This window comes from Pinus tabuliformis, chromosome 1_2 (assembly GCF_031772625.1).
Source record: "Pinus tabuliformis cultivar Carrire ecotype Pingquan chromosome 1_2, CPIR1, whole genome shotgun sequence".
Taxonomy (NCBI): Eukaryota; Viridiplantae; Streptophyta; class Pinopsida; order Pinales; family Pinaceae; genus Pinus; species Pinus tabuliformis.
The window spans coordinates 1,328,852,360-1,328,866,904 of NC_142298.1; positions in this window are offsets into that span (position 1 = coordinate 1,328,852,360).

The window sequence follows — 14,545 nt, forward strand, 5'->3', positions numbered from 1 at the left end:
GAAACTTGCGCATTTTGCCTTTTACAGAAGGACGCACCTGTCCCTTAACATACAGAGCGTCCAAAGACGCAGCCTTTGTGAACATTGTGAGCGTCCCCATAGCTAAGGCTTGAGAGAACCTGCGTCCCCAGAGATAAACACATTTTTTACAAGACTTTCTCTCTTCTTTGAGTTTGAGATGGATAGCAGAGGCATAAGACTTGCCTAAGAGGGTAGCATGACTGTTGATTGAGCCATACTAACTGTAAATAGTCATGGTGACATTTTTTAGTGTAACACTAGTTGCATTCATTCTTCATATCTTTCCGATTCACCAGAATCAGTCAACAATACATAGGATAATGAAGGAGAGTATTGTTCAGGGGGTCTACTTATCCTAGTATATATTTTAAGACCAGTTTCATGTGTTTAAGGTGCTTGTTGCTATTGTGGTTGTTGTTGTTGTTGTGGATGCTGATCATTCTGATTTTTATGCACGTTCACTTTTTCTGTGATCTCATAAAGTACTGTGTATTCTTTTTTTCCCTTTTCTTGTTTCTTTCCCTGCATCGGATCCTTATACAAGACCTTTTCATTGAATATGACATCTATGTTCCTAATGCTTTTGTAATTTTCATAATTATATAAGCGATAACCAAAATAATTTACACCATATCCAATAAAGGTACATTTCTTTTATTTTGCCTCAAGCTTTGTTCTATTCTCTTTATTGATGTGGACAAAGGCTTCACAACCAAAATTCTTTAAAATTGAGTATTTTACCTTCCTGCGTGTCCATGCCTCCTCTGGTATACCACCATCCAAGGAAATTGAAGGCCCTCTATTTATTAGATAAATAACAATATCTACAACATCTTCCCAAAAATTTAAGTGCAATCCTGCATGCAATCTCATGCACCTTGAACGCTACATGATTGTTGTAGAGTCCAAAGATTGTCTCACCATGACACCCCTTTTTGCCTATGATTCCTCTCTTTCCCTATATTTACCACCTAAATAATGCCATATCTACAAGGTTTTGATAAATGTAAGCAATAATATGTCTTCTTCTTCACGTTTGACTATATACCCTATTGTTTTGTTAAAGAATGCAATTGACTACATAATTGGTCTGTTTCCGCAGCTAAGCAAGATTTATGTAGTTGTCTCCATTGTTTGCAAGGCTCAGAAGCTCCAGGTCAGTGACAAAGGATATGGGTGGATAAGGAATGGTTCCCTTGTGGATCCCTTTCTATCCCCTTGAGCCAGTTCGTCAAGATGAGCACAAGATATCATGGTCAAACCCCAAAGTCAACCACAGGATTGTCGCCAGAACGGAATCTAAATTCCATCAAAACCTTATCGATTTTCTTTCAGAATAGAAAATCGAAGGTTTAGCGATATATTTAGTTAGAATAAAGATATTTAGGCTTAAATTACTCATGACTGATGTAGGAATTTACAGGGTAAGTTCCTCAGATAGAATACCAAAGGACACCGCTCACAAACAAATCACAGATCAATACACTAGTATTCTTGATGTGGTTAAAACCCTCAAAGAAGGAAATAGTCCATGGCCTAAGAAAATGCGGCCACTTCAGGAAATTTATTAATAAAAGAATGAAAATTTACATAAGCTTCTGTCATGAACGATTACCCTACAAATGACCCTCCATGCTCTTTAAATAGAGATCATGGACCAATCGGGTGTTAAGCCACGGATCAAGTGTCGGTAATACCGAGGAGAGAATGAACCATTGGATCACTTCATGTCTAGAACATATCGTGACCGTCAGATTGTAATTTACAAAAGTACATAGTAAAGAAACACACTTTACCTAACTCTACACTAGACCAAGTTATACTTAACTATTTCCTATGTGTCGGAATATCCTAATATCCCCCCTTAAGAGCAACTTGGGATAGGATTGAAGGATGTACAAATATGACATAATGGGAGAAGGAAGGAGGCATTAGAGCCTATCCCCCCTTAGTGACAACTTCCTAAAATCCAACCATGAATCGAAGTTTAGTAAACTTCGCCTCTGTGAGAGCCTTTGTAAAGATGTCTGCAACTTGATCATCTGTTGAACAATATTACACTTCAATATCATGGTCATGAATGAGCTTTCTGATGAAGTGCATGTGTAGTTCAATGTGTTTGCTACACTGATGTTGGACTAGATCTTTTCATAGTTGAATGGCGCTTTGATTATCACACCAAAGTGTAGTCGGATGATGCTACTGAAAACCAAACTCTAACAGGATTTGGCGAAGCCATAGGGCTTCCTTACTAGCTTCTATGGTGCCATGATAATCTGCTTCTACTGAAGAAAGAGAAATGGAACTTTGTTTCTTGCAAGCCCATGTAATAGATCTAGAGCCAAGAGTGAAGACATAACCTGCAATAGACTTCTGATCATTAGGGTCACCAGCCCAATCGAAATCAGTGAAACCAACCAATAGAGGATATGCTTCTACACTGTAATGAATCCCAAACTGAACTGTACCTTGAACATAACAAAGTATTCTTTTAGCTACTTTCCAATGACTTTCATGTGGGTTTTCCATAAACCGAGCAATAAGGCCAACAATAAATGAAAGGTCAGGAAGGGTATGGGTTAGATACAAAAGTTTTCCTACAAGATGACGGTATAAGGTAGCATCAACTTCAGGGGAAGTATAAGTGATTGAAAGTTTGGCTCTAGAATGAAAGGGAGAAGGGGCTGGCTTATAGTCTTCCATGTGAAAGTGTCGTAGAAAATCACAGGCATACTTGGACTGGGAAAGGGAAATACCTTCCTTGTATTGCAAGACTTGAAGACCAAGAAAATAATGCAAGTGTCCTAAGTCTGTCATTTCAAACTTCTTTTTAAGGCTGGACTTCACATGGTTTATAAGGTTGGGATCACTACCAGTAAGGATAAGATCATCAACATAAAGAACAAGAATGATAAGAGACTTACCCACTTTCTTGGTGTAGGCAGTATTGTCAGAATGACACCTAGAAAAGCTAGTATCTAAAAGAAAGCTATCCATTTTGGCATACAAAGCCTGAGGGGCTTTCTTGAGACCATAAAGGGATTTCTTGAGCTGACATACAAGGCTGGAGTCTGGTTGTATAAAGCCAGGAGGTTGTTCCATATAGATTTCTTCATGCAAGTCTCCATGCAAGAAGGCAGATTTAACATCCATCTGATGGACATCCCATTTGAAAGAGGCAGCAAGGGAAAGAACAAGGCGGATAGAGTTCATTTTGGCAACATGGGAGAAGGTTTCAGTATAATCAATTCCTTCAACTTGTGAAAAACCCTTAGCAACAAGATGAGCTTTATGTTTATCAACTTCTCCATCTAGTCCAAACTTGGTTCTGTAAACCCATTTGCATCTAACAAGTTTTCTTCCCTTTGGAAGAGGAACAAGATCCCATGTATCATTTGCCAATAATGAACAATATTATTCATTCATAGATGTGTCTGGATCAAGATGGCCTGAAGCTTCTGCAAAGGTATCAGGATCATGATTCATTGATGCTTGAGGCTCTATCAAATTAAGAACATGTATGTCACTGATCTGTAGGATCACCTGCAAGAGCACCTACTGCATCCCGAGTAGCACGGACCCATTTTGAAAGCTGAGGAGCTGAAGTAGGATCCTAAGAAGGTGGGGGAGGATTTTCATCCTTGCTGTCATCATCTGAAGAAGAAATGTTTTCAGAAGTAGAAGGGATAGAGAGAGGTGGCACATCTGCTAAACTAAACTCGTAGGCCGATATATTTTCAGCAAACTTTAATTTCTTATAGTATAACATTTTTGGACTTAAGTGGAATAAGTCTATATCCTTTGAAATCTTCAAAATATCCAAAAAAAATACATTTTTCACTCTTAGGTTCTAAGGCTTTATGTTTCTCATCGGGAATATGGGCCCATGTTTCACTTCCAAAAACACGAAAGTGACTTACATCTAGTTTAATTGAGCTCCATGCTTCTTCTGGAGTGATATTCTTTAAAACCTTAGTAGGAGTGTGATTTACTATGTAATTTGCATAGTTAATTGCTTCTACCCAAAAATTAAGACTAAGTCCTTTAGATTGAAGCATACAATTAGCCATTTCCTTTAAGGTGCGATTCTTCCTTTCAGCTACACCATTTTGTTGTGGAGTATATGGAACAATATGTTGCATTTGAATTCCATTCTCAGTGCAAATATTGATGAATTTGTTGTTAACATATTCTCTGCCATTATCAGATATTAGCTTAAGAATTTGATGTCCAGATTGTTTTTCAACAAAGACCTTCAAGGCCAAGAACATGTTAAACACTTCACTCTTGATTTGTAAGAAGTATAACCAAGTGTGTTTGGAGAAATCATCAATGAAAGTTAACAAATACTTGTAGCCAGAGAATGAAACAACTGGAAGCGGACCACAGAAATCACTATTCACAAGCTGTAAAGGGGCTGAGGCATGCCAAGAGGCACGTTTTTCAAAACTATCTTGATGATGTTTTCTGAGTACATATCCGGAACAAACACCATCTCTGCAAGATACCATTGGAAGTCCTGTCACCATATTTTCTTTACATAGATTCTGAAGGGAGCGATAGTTTAAGTGACCAAATCACTCATGCCAAAGTTTGCTCACTTCATCATTATGAGCAACAAATACCAAGGGAAGATTTGATGGCCGAAAGTTGTTGAACTTATACAACATTGTAAAATCATCAGCAATGCCAGTAGCTAAAATCTGTCTAGGATCTCTTAGGTCCTTAATTACAACATCGTGAGGTGAAAATTCAACAATTTTACCTTCCCCTGAATGAGTTATCTCATATACAGATAGAAGGTTGCAAGATAAGCTTGGAGCACATAATGCATCATTAAATTGACCATTTTCTAGATGAACAGTTCTAGTCCCTTCAACACTAAGAGATCTATCATCACCAACATATATATTTTTGGTGTTACAATCATTTAAAGAAGAAAACATGGCTTTGTTTTGGGCCACGTGATAACAAGCTCCAGAATCAATGAGCCACTCATGAGAATGATAAGAAGAAGATACATTTAGTGCACAACCAGACCGAGATGCTTGATAACCCCATGCAGAAAGTGTTATTCCTGAAGACGAAGTTGAAGTTGAAGAGTGCTCCAAATGGATGTTATGCTTCTTCATTGTTGCTTCCAAGGCTTCCATCTTCTTAAAGCATTTGGATTCTAAGTGGCCATCTCGATTACAAAAGTGGCAATGTCTATCAGTCTTCTTCCCTTTGTTTTCATTTGCCTTATCATTATGTTGAAATGATTTTTCATTTTGAGACTGAAATTGTTTAGGACCCTTGTTTGGTTTATGACCATTCTTTTTAGGATATTGTTTCTTAGGATTCTTTGAATTTGGTTGTTGTTGGGCGGCTAAGGCTTTCTTAGAAGAGTTTCCAAGATTAAGAAGACCAATATATAAGAGTTTTTCTTGTTCTCTTATTAAAGAATCACAAAAGACATCAAAAGAGGGGGACTTGTAGTCTTGTCCTTGAGAAATAAAGGCTTCTCTAGTAGAATGGAAGGTGGAAACAAACATAGAGTAGGCTGGTCCCAACTTAGTAAGAATGGAATAGATAAGGCTACCATATTCTTTCTTAACCTTAACACCTTCCAAGAGAAGTCTAAGGGTCTTGAACTTGGAAAAAAAATCTTCAATGGAAGAAAAATTATTGGGGTCCAATGTAAGCAACTCATTTTCAAGTTGATGGGCTCTAATTTCATTTTTAATTCCAAAAATTTTAGTGAGTTGTTTCATTGCTTCATTAGGAGTATCAAGTTCTGTGATATGGAATCTAAGGTCTGGAGAAATAGACATCCCTATCAACCCACATGCTTGATCTTGCCTATTTTCCCATTTGGCTGCCTTATCTTCATCTTGAGGTTTAGTTTCTTGGCCTAAGGCTATTCTGTAAAGACCTTTACTTCTAAGTAAATCCACAATGTAGGACCACCATTGGAAGTAGTTGGTGCTATCAAGAATAAATTGGCATGGACTTTCCATTTTAACAGAAAATAACGCTGTAGATGCTGAAACTAAGTGTTCCAATGGAAAGATCTCGAAAAATTAGGCTGATTAAAAAAAAAACGGCTTCCGGATGAAGAAGTTTTGGCTTTTTGAAAAAAAGTTGTTGAAGATAATGATGAAGTGTATGAATATGCGGAAATGAATGATAATGTTATATTTAAAAAAAATCCCCGCCCCGCCGCCCGCGCCCCCCCCCCCCCCCCCCCCCGTCCAAACTTAATCTAATTAGCTCATTTAAAAAAATAAAATTATGTGACTCACTTTTATAAATAAGTAAAAGTCACTTTTACAATGGTACTTTATGAGCTACCCACTAAATTGTAACTTAAATAAAAGATAAAGAGAATTTAGAATTATAAGTGACTCTCTTTTTATAATGGGTGAGAACATTTTTACATAAAGTAATTTTAAAACATAAGTTACATGTGCTTTTTGAAAAAGTAACTCAACAAAAAGAAAGACTTGAACTCAAGATCTCTATTCTCATAAAGTAACTTTGGACCAAGTGACCAAGTTTAAAAGGTTAGTAATTTTTGGAAAAGAGGAAAGGGTTTTTTTTTTTTTAATCATTGAAGCTTTGGGGTACCTGCTATTATAGCTCCAAATCTCACTCTTATGGTTTGTGATGCTGTACTCATGGCCTAGGGCAACCCCTCCTTCCAGACCTAGTCCTAAAATTTAAAAAACAGTGTTTTATCCCTTATACACGACATTGCCCTGAGTTAAACGCGTGTATACGTGGGTATGTGTATAGCCAACCCGCATGTATGTATTAAAACACTTAAAAAAATATAAAACTCCTCATTTTCGGGCGGAGATCGCGGGTTTTACCTGCTGATCACCTGTTAGTGCCCATGGCCCAACTGTTCCCAACCAACTCCTAACTAAAAAACTACTTTGGAGATGGTATAAAAAGACCTCAAAGGGAAGGCCTAAGGGAGGAGAGAATAGAGAGAAAGGTTATTATGCTGAGATTTTTCGCTTGACCAGGTCTGAAGTCCCTTGTGCCTTCTTCACTTCCCCCATTTTGTACAGGAAACCTTTGTTTCCTTGTGTGTTGATGTTCATCCACCATTTATGACATCATGGAGAGAGGCATGGAAGGAGTTTTGTTAGAGGCTTGAGGCTAGAACGGATCCGGAAGGAAGCTTTGCTTGGATCCTGCTGAAGGTGATTCAGGTGAACATATTCCTTTTTATGTACTTTATTTGTCTATAATAAAAGAAACACATGTCTTGGTTCCCGAAATGAATCTTCTTTATGTTAATGATAGTCATGTTTAGAATTCATATGTAAATGGTTGTTTGGATTTTATAACTAACTACCTTTCTTTATAACATGAAGATGGTTTCTTTATAAGTTTTGTCCATGTACTGTTGTGTTCTTTGAATTGGTTGTTTTGCAGGACAAAAGAGAAGAAGGGAACTCCAAGAAGGGTTTGGACCCTAAAGGCCTTCTCAAACGTAGGACCAAAGGTACGTACCCTTATCATAGAATTTGCTTACTATAGCATAATGGTTGTATGAATGTATGTTTCTTTGAATAGATAACTTTCAGTCTGCTAGGGTTTCAACCCAAAAAGCCCTAGGGGAGTAATTCCCTCTATCAGAATTGGCGACTCCACTGGGGACAACACTCTTGTTGTTCCTAGTTTGGGTATTTTTCAAGCCAATCAGGGCTCAGCTGCCTTGTCTACTTGCTGTTACTGTCTGGTCTGTTCTTGAACTTTAAGCTTTGCCAGTTTCTTCAGTTTGTTTTTTATTTTTCTTGAAGCTTTTCATACATGCTGTTTTTCTTAGATACAAAGGCATATATACGCTTGTTTCTTTGAGTGAACCCGCGTATACGCAGGTTTCCTCAAACACAGTCGCGTATACACGCAATCTGTACTTAAGTACAGTCGCGTATATATTGCAATTTTCGAGATTTATAAATCTTTTTAGTCTCTGAAGGCTTGTCTGGTGGTTTGAGTCAGTCTGAAACAGTCATTTTCCAGTATCAGTTATTTGTTTTACAACGAGCATCTCGTTCTGAATTCTCTCTGATTATAAGGAGTATTGGTCTTGTTTTTTGTTGATTGCAAGCGTCATCGTTTTTGGCTAAAGCACGCAAGATTTCTTGTTAGGAATCTTGGCTGCTCTGTTTCATCAGGGTGGGGAGATTGAATTCAATATTTGTGTTAATCTTGCTTTTGGTGACTTTTTGTTTGCTTAACAAGATCACTTTTTGTGACCATCCACTTCTTTGTTTCATGAAAGTTGTTGTTTGACACTTTCTTGGAATTTGTCTTTTTGATCTTTTTGGTTTTCATTGCCAAGGCTTTCATGGCTGCTTTTGATTGTTAAGAGTGATTTCAAACACATTTATTTTTGTTGGGTTTTCATCCATTGAGTGGTGTTGATTCGCAAAAGTGTTTAATTGCCTATTCTTCAATCACAAGTTTCAGTGTTGTTGAGAGCATTTTCTGAAAAGACTTTTTGTTTGCTGCTTTGAAGTAAATCTTTTGAAAATCTTAGTTTTGCTTTCTTGAACTTGCTTTTCATTTGATTTCCTTTTAGAGAAGTGAAAGTGCTTTATGTTTGTCTTAGAACTTGTTTTTAGTGTTTAGACGAAATGAATGGTAACATCTCATATTCCATCTAGGCATTGTAAGTGGCAAGATAAAGATTGATAAGCAAGCAACTTTCATTTTTGGTTTTTAGAGTAGTTTTAGATCTTGCATCCACATATAGTTGTTGCATTAGGATAGATTTGCATCCTCTTTTTAGGCATATGTAGCTTTGTTAGCTTTTGTGAGTGTGAAGTGTGAATTAACGAAAAGAAAAGGAAAATTTGTTTTATTAGAAGTACCTCTGAACCCTATAGAAATTGCTCTTCATCGAAAAACGAAAAAGTGCATGTGCATATAGTTAAGTTTTTAATTAATTTCTTTTGCGTCAAAAAACACCACTAGTTTCACTTCCGTTACCTTGTGACTTAAAGGACAGCCTAATAAAATCAAGCGCTAACTAAAATTCACTAGAACTTTTTGTTTTAATCAGTTACACCAACAAGCTTAGGATTTTAGGGCCTTGGATTAGGCGAGTGGAGAGTTAACTCTCCAAGGCCATATAAACGTCAAACATAGGAGTCTGAATAACGAGAGAAAATCCAATAGCGTTAGGAAGACCAGGAAAGCTCCGGATCTGGGAGTTAAGCACGAGGGTCTGTGAAGACAGGGAAGAGAGATACCCCCTCTCCTACTTGTCCGAACTTACCTCACGACTGTTCCGCCTGGCTTCTGTGACGAATTGGTATCCATAGTTGCTACTCCTAGGGAACTACACAGGTGGCTGCGGAGGGGAATCCCATGGCACCTGAGGTTGACGTTGCATCACTCTCGACAGTACTACTAGAGGGCACCCTTGCGAAGCTTAGGGGCTTGCACCGGTGCAGGCTGTTGTTAGGAGGTCAACGTAACTTCCTCTGATACCTTCGTTGATAGGACTGGGCCCTCATCATCCCAGACTATCTTCGGAAGGCCCCTTATTTCACTTTCTCGTATTTTGGTGTCTGGTCTTAATCACCCGGAGCGGAAATACTTGGAAGTTGTTTGACTGGCTGTATCTTTAGGGACTTTATAGTGTGTGCTCTGTGCTCCTAGTTGGCCTAGCTTTCAATTTTTTGAGTCTTTAGTTAGATCATAACAAAAAATTCAAAGTGGCTGACCGATCTCCAAGACGGTCTCGAAGACTTCGTGGTCTCTCGCCACCAAGTTTAGAGCCTTCTCCTAGAAGGCGTAGAGGCAATACTACCGATGGGTTCCATCCCACGCTGGGTGACGCATCGGGGATTGATCCTCCTCTCGGGGGCATTAGCGGCCAAGCAAGGCCTGGCACTTCTGAACAAGAGAGGGACACTCCAGTCCTTTCTCGAGTTCTCTTTCAAGCGGAGAATAACATAGAGGTAGAAGAACTTTCAGAGTCGTTAGCGGCTCCAAATTCTCCACTACCATCTAGTCATCTAGACGTACTGCAATACGTTGGGACTCCGACGCATAGACCGTCAAGTCCAGGTTACGCTACGCGCTTACCATCGATGACCACTACTGGAAGCATGGCTTCTACGAGTGCTACGACTATGCAAACCCCAACATCAGTGCAAGGGGGAGGAACCATTTCCATCTCCTCTGCTTCCTTGTTCGGATCTTTTGCTAGCACATCTATAGTTGGGTCTACCTCCATTCCGTCCATGAGTGGAAATGCCCAAACCAATGCTTTTGGTACTGGATTCTTCCCATTTGGCACCCATTCACAGGGTATTCCATCGGTTCCGTTTAGTGCCGCTACGTCCATGATGGGCGAATCGGCTTCATTCCAGGGTTTTCCTTTTGGAAGTGGTCATATACCACACTCCAACCCGATGGTAGGATCCATGCCTTTTTCTTCTGTGGGACAAAGCAGCAATCCTTCCCAAGGTTGGAATAACCCTGGGGTTAGTAGCGCGGGAATTGGGAATCCGTTTATCGGCCAACAAGGGAATAGGCTGTACTCCACGGTTAGTATGTTTCAAAGTATTCCTCCCCTTGCTTCGGCTTGGAATCCCTATCAGGGGTTGTCAACTCCCTATAATCCTTTAGGAGGAAACTTTGCTGGTTATGGAGGTTATACGGCCGGAGTTGGTCAAACTCTGAATTTTGCTGGACCACAAGGCTTGCCTTTTGGTTCAGCCGGTTCTACTGGTTACTTCAGGCAGCCTGGTGCCTCCCAAATTCCAGGACAATCTTTTCAGAGCTTTGGGAGTTCTGCCCAGTCTGGGTGGAATCCCCAAGGTCCTCCTAGGCTTCCGTTTCTGGCAACGTTAAACTTGCCAGATCTCACTAAGTCAAAAAATGACCCAATCAAGTACAATCCAGCCTAGCCTCTGGTCCCAACCAAACTCCCTTCAGACATTCCAAAATTCGAAGGGAAGAGTGGTGAAGACCCAAGCGACCATGTAACCACATTCCATTCATGGTGCTCATCTAACTCCCTTATCGATGACTCGACTAGGTTGAGACTCTTTCAGCGCACCTTGACTGGTAATGCGGCCAAATGGTATATAGAGTTGCCAGGGGGCAGCTTTACATCGTTCGCTCACTTAGCCAATATTTTCTTAAATCACTTCCAGTTGCCTGTCCGCTATGATGCCGGAACTGAACTTCTGGCCACCTTTCGTCAGGATAAGGCAACCCACATTTCTGACCATATTCAGGAATGGAGACGGAGAAAGAGGCTCATTAAAGCCGAAATCCCTCCAGAGTACCATCTCGAGTGGTTTTTGAAGTCTTTACAACCTGAGATCTCCAAGGATGTCTCCATGTCTGGGGTCTATTCTGAGGAGCAAGCCATTTTTAGGGCCCAGCAATTAGAATTGATCTACTCTCAGTCTGGGATCCTACAAAAGTACTTGCCAGATGCTCCTGGATCTAAGGTTGATGTAGCTAAGTCGAAGCCAAGTCTGCACGCGGATGGTATCGTCGGGTCAGTAGACACAACTACCGTGAACTTGTTGAATCAATTGCAGCAGTTGTCCTTGCAAACTGCTTCTAACAACCAAGTCACATCGTCTAATCCCCCCGCTTCCCAAACTTCTTCAATAAATGACGTCCAATCTGATAACCCCAAAGGAAATCAAAATTCCAATGGGAAAAAGAAAGGACGAGGTAAGAAAAAGAACCAGGACGGGAAGCCTGATGCAAATAAATCTGGCAACAACGCCGGTGGTGGTAGAAATGAGTCGAGAAAGAAAGTCAAGTTTCCCTGCAAATTATGCAGTGGAGACCATCTAACCCATCTCTTCCCTAAGATTGAAGATGCTCAGTGCTTGTTAGGATAGCAAGGGACTTCTAGTTCTCAAGTTGTGTTAACCAACCCGTTTCCCCAAGGGCAGCAACTTCTTGCTGGCGCGAGTTCGAACTCTGGAACCTCCGCTGGGGGCAACCAGGAAGGGGAAAAATCATCAAATGTTTTCATGATGGGTTCTAACGTCCATGTGGCTACTCGGTCACGTGATTATGGTGAAGCTGAAACTTCCAAGGACAATACTGTTCCCGGAAGTACTGACCTTCATATTGAGCGACCCCCTGTCGAGACTATACCACGGATACCGAAAGGTTCTGCTAAACGCGCGATGATTAATCCTAATGCTAGGGCCACCCATAATTACTCCATTGTGGAGGATCTAGCTCATATTCCGTGCGCCATGTCCACTTTAGAGGTTCTCCAGTCGTGTCCGGCTCAGAGAAGTGCTTTACTCTCCGCAATTGGAGCAGTCGATCCAGCTAACTCTTTAGTGCTCACTTTTGACATGTTAAATGTCAAAAAGTGACTCCCTCATCATATGGCTTTCCAAATAAAGTCTACATACCGAAAAATCAATATTTTTCGCACCGTGATAGATGAAGGAGCTTCCACATGCGTTATGTCGATGTCATGCTGGAAAGCTATTGGATCACCCTCGGCTATTCCTTCACCCACCATTTTGACTGCATTTGATGGTCATTCTCATAAGCCGCATGGGATTATCCCGGCCTTTCCTATATGTGTTGGGGGAAAGGTCGTCAATATTGAAGTAGAGGTCGTAGACGCTAACCTAGACTATAATCTCCTATTAGGAAGGAACTGGGTATACAAAATGGATGCCGTTGTTTCGACTCTGTTTCGTGTCATTTGCTTTCCTCATGAGGGGAAAATCGTTAAGGTTGATCAATTGGACTATTGTCCAGTCGATCCTCAAGCAAGCTCTGACTCTACTATCCCTTTAGTGGATAACCCTCACCCGCCAACTGAGAATTTAGGAGTAGGGATGTATTCCTCATTGATGGGTACATTTGATCTTCCCTCTCCTTTCGCTAAAATCAATGCTATTTCATCATCTAAGGAGTCTCCTCAAGAAGAGTTCTTTCGAACTCGTTATTTTTCAGACCCTTGGACCTTGCCTTCACCTACGACCACATTAGTTGAAGGACAAGTGAATGGAATGGCATTCCCTATATCTGCAGCTGAGCTTAGATATCAGTCTATTGTAGACTCTGCAGACAACCACTCTACTCCTTTTTCTGAAGAGGAGTTAGATGGTCATGTGGCCCCGGCTTGGAGCCTTGATTCTACCTCTACCTTGGATTGCTTAGATTCGGTTCTACCTTCTGAAGAAGCAATCCTTGAAGTAATGATGGGTATAGATCGACCTTGGGAAGACTTACACCATCGTTAATACTTTCTTCCTCCATTGCAGGAAATAGAATCTAGATTCTCCGAGCTCTTCACTAGTGATGTTTGTACAGTGTCAAACCCTTTGGCTCCAGCACACATTCGTTCCGAAGGTAATATGTCGGTAATTTCAAAAATGATACCTATAAACATCTCTAGGGACCCTAACATCATCGAGAATATCTTCATCGGAATTGAGCGTTCCCCTGAAGAAATTCAAATCTACACCGACCTTTTTAAGGAATATCGTGATGTATTTGCTTGGTCTTATGAGGAAATGCTTGGCATTGATCCTTCTATTGTTCAACATGAGATCAAGACGTATGAAAACGCGAAACCGGTTCGTCAAAGGCTTCGGCCGGTTAACCCTAGGAAAGCAGCAGCTATCAAAGCTAAGGTTGAGAAGCTGCTAAGGGCGGGTTTTATATACCCTGTTCCTCTTACTGATTGGGTTTCTAATCCAGTCCCTGTGGACAAAAAGCAAGGAACAATCCGAGTATGCATCGATTTTAGGGACCTAAACAAGGCTTGTCCGAAAGATAATTACCCCACGCCATTCATTGATCAGATTATCGACGAGTGTGCGGGTAATGAAATTTTTTCCTTCATGGATGGTTTTTCGGGTTATAATCAAATCTCTATCCGTCTTGAAGATCAACATAAGACAACTTTTATATGTCCCTGGGGTACCTTTGCATATAGAAAGATGCCTTTTGGTCTTAAAAATGCTGGAGCCACTTTTCAGCGGGCCATGTCATATGCTTTCCACGACATGAAACATGTCATCGAGGCATACTTGGATGATCTCGCTGCTCGTTCTCGAAAGAGAACTGATCATCCTAGTCATCTTCGATTGGTTTTTGAACGTTGTCGTTTTTATAAAATCCGGTTGAATCCCAACAAGTGCATTTTCGCGGTTACATCCGGTCGGTTGTTAGGGTTCATTGTGTCTAATGAAGGGATTCGGGTTGATCCCTTCAAGGTTGAGGCAATAGTTCAGTTGCCTCCCCCGTCCTCAGTTCGAAAACTTCAAAGTCTTCAAGGGAAGGTTAATTTCTTAAGACGATTTATAGCAAACTATGCCGAGATCAGTAAAGGGTTCATGCGTTTGCTACGAAAGGGAAAAGGCATTAGTCTCTGCCCCGCTTTTGAGTCCACCGGATTATGGTAGAGACTTCCTTTTATATCTCGCTGCAGCAGAATCAACCATTGGTATGGTTCTCGTTCAGGAAGACGATGCTCTCGCCGAGCACGTGATTTATTATTTGATCT